Source organism: Carya illinoinensis, chromosome 16 (genome assembly GCF_018687715.1).
Source record: "Carya illinoinensis cultivar Pawnee chromosome 16, C.illinoinensisPawnee_v1, whole genome shotgun sequence".
Classification (NCBI taxonomy): domain Eukaryota; kingdom Viridiplantae; phylum Streptophyta; class Magnoliopsida; order Fagales; family Juglandaceae; genus Carya; species Carya illinoinensis.
In genome coordinates, this window is record NC_056767.1 from 3076464 (window position 1) to 3081461 (window position 4998).

Genomic DNA, 4998 nt, shown 5'->3' on the forward strand with positions numbered 1-4998 from the left:
TGGTATGAAGCCTATGGAGTTTTTTGGCAGTTTCGGGGATGGAAGTGGAAGGCTTCTAGTGTTTCAAAGGGGTGCCTTTCATCGATTTGGATAGTGTGACTTTATACACCATTTTCTTCTACAACAGACAATTGACGTCAATAGTAGAGATACGGGTCAACTATTGCAAACCCATGCGAAGCTAGTGCTTTGAATGGCATAGGCCAGTTGGCTTGTACTGGACAATGCAATGCAGGGGATGCTTTGAATGGTAGAGGCCAAAGGTTGATGGTCAAGATTTAGTTGCCAATGGCTAAGTTAAGGGTAGAGATTCGCCTGGTAAAACTGGTTAGCTTAGGGCAGAGATTTGCACGGCTACTTTGGGATGGTTGTGTTTGAAAAAGGGAGGAAGAGAATGCTTCACATGGGGGGAGAAGATGGACCAGAAGGGGACAACTTCCCCCCTCCCCCCCCCCCCCCTCTTTTTTACAATAATACTAAAGTAGTGCTATAAACCACACTCTTATCATACTTATATTCTATTAAGTAAGATATTATACATTTGTCACTATTAGATAATAAAGAACCATGTAATAAACGATCATTTAATAGTAATAAATGTACCACATCTTATTTAATGGAATGAAAGTGAAATAGTAGTATTGGAGGGTCTTTTCATGAATAGTATATAAAATTTATAAGACATGACTTAGATGAAAGGTGTTTTATTGAGTGGGCATTTGGACAATTATCTCATCTCATGGATTAAAACCCTCTCATATGATTTCTATCATGATCTTTGTTTAGTTATACAAATAAGATGAAATAAAATTCTTTGACAATAACGTAGCTATTTAACATATACTCAAATAATCATGCATACGTTGAGGAAGGAAGGCGTGGAGTGAGATGGACTTCAAGTGGGGTGGCTTTCATATATGTAAGTCTGAATTCCTCAGTCATGTCAATTGGCTCATCTTCTGGTATTGTCGTAATGTTGACGGCATGCAAGAAGTTAGCAAGTGTGAGTTGCATAACTTGTAGTGCAAACGAGATTCTTGGACAAACTCTCCTGCCGTTACCAAATGGTATTAGCTCAAAATGTTGGCCCTTAAAGTCTATGTCTTTGTGGGTTGTACATAATCTTTCTGGGCATAATTCGGCTGGATCTGACCACACTTGTGGATCTCTATGAATCTTTGATAGATTAACAAGAAAACGTGTGCCTGCTGGGATATGATAACTAGCCAAAGTGCAATCTTCAAGGGACTCGCGTGGTGCAGAAAGTGGCTCGGCGGGATATAAATGCATTGTTTCTTTGATGATAGCTTGAAGATAGACTAGCTTTTTCACATCTAATTCTATCAATAGCCTATCTCTACCAATCTAAACGTCTAATTCTTGCTAGGCTTTCTTTAGAGCCTCTAGGATATTAAGAAGCATAGAGAGCGCCCATGTCACTGTCACCGTCGTTGTATCTATACCCCCTAAGATGAGGGACTGCAAAAGTCCAAGCATGTATGTCTATGTTATTTATAATTTTACCATATTAAACTGAAATAGAACTCAGTGAAACTATTTCCCTGAAAAGATTAATTAAAAAAAAAAAAAAGAGCAATGCCTATAATAAGTACTTGCAATTTCCTCTCATTTATGTTGTTTGTTTTGTTTTGTTTTTTTCCTTAAAATTTTTGATGAGTGCTCACTTCAAGCCCGGGATTTTGTGTTTAAAAAAGATACATAAACTTTTTTTTCAATATCGAAATGATTTTTTTTGTTTTTTTTTTTTTTTTTTTTTTTTTGTGGAAGTGTATTACTAATATTAGATATAGTCTTAAGGTATGCAAGTTTCGTGCATTAATTTTGAACAACAGTGGGGGCCACTTTAAAAAGTGAGTCTTTTTAATTTTGGACCTAGATTTATCTATTTTGTTTTCAAGAAAGTGCATGAAACTTTTATATCCTAGAATTGTACAAAGCATTACCCTTTGATAGACCACTAGCATATATTTTTGGGTGGACTTTAGGATCAAGACAGATGTTTCCAACACCCTAGCGCAAGTTGGGAAATCTACCATTTTCTTTTTGCAAATAGGAACCAATAGATTCATTGAAAATTTGGAGAGGTTACCCTTTGCAGTTACCATAACAGAGAGTTGGATTCCTTTTGAAGATGTGAACAAATTTCCCAATTGTATGTTTAACTCCAGTGGATAATTAGAAGAAGAAAACAAAAAGATACTCGTGATTAGTTTGCTTCACAAATCAAGGATGATCTTTATATTCAATAAAAATAAAGCAAAGCAGTCTAATTAATACCCTAAAGAAGCTTAAATAGGGTTATCTAAAGCATACCTGACAAGTAGCTTTGGTAATTGTATCAGCATAATAACTAGAAATCTCTTCACTGTCAATGACAATAGACAACGTCACATCCATAAAGTCTTCATGTCCCTTTTTTACCTCCCCAGAAATTCTTCTTTGCTAGTGTTCTTCTAGCCATCCTTCAAGCTCATGATCTAATGTTTTTGTAGTTTCCTTCATTGCCTTCTTGTACCCACCCAAGTCCAACCATCTTATATATGGAAGCACATCTGAAACTACAAATATCCTAGCCAACACAAGGAAATCTCTCATTGCCTTTTGACATTGATCATTTTATTCGTTCTCATCCTTGGTTGCAACCATCATAAACACAACGTTTAGGGTTACATAGCCAAACCATCTTCTCATCTCCACTAACGCGTTGTTGTTCTTGACCAACAACTCATAGTTCTCTTTTATGGCCGTCTTTACCTCTTACTCTCGAATGTGTTTGAACATCTCGTACAGTGATTTGAGAGGACCTCAAAAGTGGTTATTCTTCGAACATGGCGCCAATATGAACCATATGGGGTGAAACCGAACATGGCATAGTTGTAACCCATGAGTTCCATCGCCAAAGCTTTTGGACGGTTGGAAAAGGCTTTATCATTGGTAGTGAAACACTCTTTAGCTATCTTTGAACTACTTACTACTATAGCTCTATGCATGCCCAAGTTGATATCGAAGATTGGTCCGTTCTTATCAGTCATGTCACCTTGGGTTATATGGGGTGGTTGCATCCCTCCTAATAGGTGGAGGTGGCCGATTACAGGCCATGCACAACCTGCTTTTGGTGGAAGTATCTTTTGAGGGGCAGTTTTTTGGATTTTCCATATCCCAAACAGAAATAAGAAGAAGAGAAATAGAACAAGTATGCTAGCCATAAAAGGAGTGAAGGACTGAACCAATTAAAGAGTTTAGTTGTCTTGGTTGTCCATGGGGGTTTATAGAGATAAGAGCATACTTCTTTTTGAGTCCTTTGTGTAGTACAATGTCGACAAACAGTACCGTTTCCAAGAAGCAAAAATCCGATGAAGTTCCAGATCATGTTTGCTTGGTAGTCAATTGATGTCACAACACAACGACGAAACGGAAAGCCATCCTTGATCTGGATATTTTGCTTCACACGTTCGATCGTTATCCAAAATTGACTAAGCATTAATTAGCAATAAAAAAAATTCAAAAAGAAAACTTTTCAGACTATTTAATTATATATTTTTCAAATTAAAGGTTTAGAATTTGTCACATCATGATCATTAATTATTCTGCAGACTTCATACTAACCACTTCATCGAATATATTTTCCGTATTGTAAAAATTAATTCAAAAATTACTATTGAATTTTAGGATTTCGACAATCGAGCAAGTTCTGATTTTTATCAAATACAGATCAAATGCTAAAGCCACACGTGATTGTGTTTAAAAAATATAATAATTTTTGTGTTGATTTTATGTTTAGATATTGATTAAATAAAACATTTAAATGGCATATGTTTCAAATTTAAAGATATTTAATTTGATTTGAATAATATTTTTTTAAGAAAATAAAAATTTTAAAAATCCTTTTTGTTTCTGGACCTTTAACTGATGGGCTACAGCCTGTGAGAAACGTTATATCATGCCAGATAGCAAGAAGAAAGAGGCAAATACATCTTTATATTTTAATTTGTATAATAATCATATCTGACTTTTTTTAATTCTAACCAATTCAACTATAGTTATAAAAGAATAATATTACGGATAGTCGTTAAATATATAAATATTTATTTAAAAAAATATAAAAGTATAATTTATTATTAAAAGATTATTTTTTTATATAAATATTATATTTACTTTTAAAAAAAATTAATTAATTATAGGACAGTGACTGATATTTCATTTCATGTTGCGGAAAGCATCGGCCTTGACTAAGGAGATCAGGTCAGTGTCAATGCTTTAGTGGAAGTGGAAAAAAGGATGATGCTATCCAATAAATGAAGGAGAAGGTGATGCTCCGCTAGTCCGCTGGATATCGTAGTCGCGAAGTTCACGGGATGGTTCGGATACAACCAACACATCATCCAAACGAGTCAAAGTCTTAAGACACAAGTGGGGTGGGGTTCTTTGACGTTCCTTCCCTGGTGCAGATGTGAGATTCCTTGAGTTCTCCTTGATTTGACGTTTCGACGTTCCACCATTTGATGTGTTTTTTTAATAAATTTACTATGCCGTTCTATCATTTTTTAAATTATTTTTTAAAATGTTTTAGTTAATTATTAAGTAATTTTTAATATTTTAATATATATTTTTATTTTTTAAAAATACTAAAAAATAAAAAAATATATTTGTATTAAGCAGCACGTCTAATAATCATTTCTAGGTGATAACCTAGCACTACTCTAATTTTTTTCTATATGTGGCTGCAGGGCGACGCTATCAAATAATGGAACAGACATTAGAAATACTTGTCGCTTTGCATGCGTTGTTTTCATTGACAACAAATAACTGGCTTGTTGGGAAGTTCTCGTCCATATCCAAAATAATTATTGCTTTGTGTTTGTTCTTCTTGAGTCCTCTGTGTCTTTGGGAAATGATTACATGATTTCTTTCTTAATTACATTTTGGGTCTATTTCTGGCTGGGTCTATTTCTTCGTTACATAGGCGATGCACCACCA

At 34.7% G+C, this 4998-nt stretch overlaps 2 pseudogenes; both read right to left on the bottom strand.

The window, feature by feature from the left end:
• Positions 1 to 852: 852 nt before the first annotated feature.
• On the bottom strand, positions 853 to 1497 carry LOC122299747 (annotated as a pseudogene).
• An 822-nt stretch (positions 1498 to 2319) lies between these two features.
• Positions 2320 to 3227, bottom strand: LOC122299746 (annotated as a pseudogene).
• Between the last annotated feature and the right edge of the window lie 1771 nt (positions 3228 to 4998).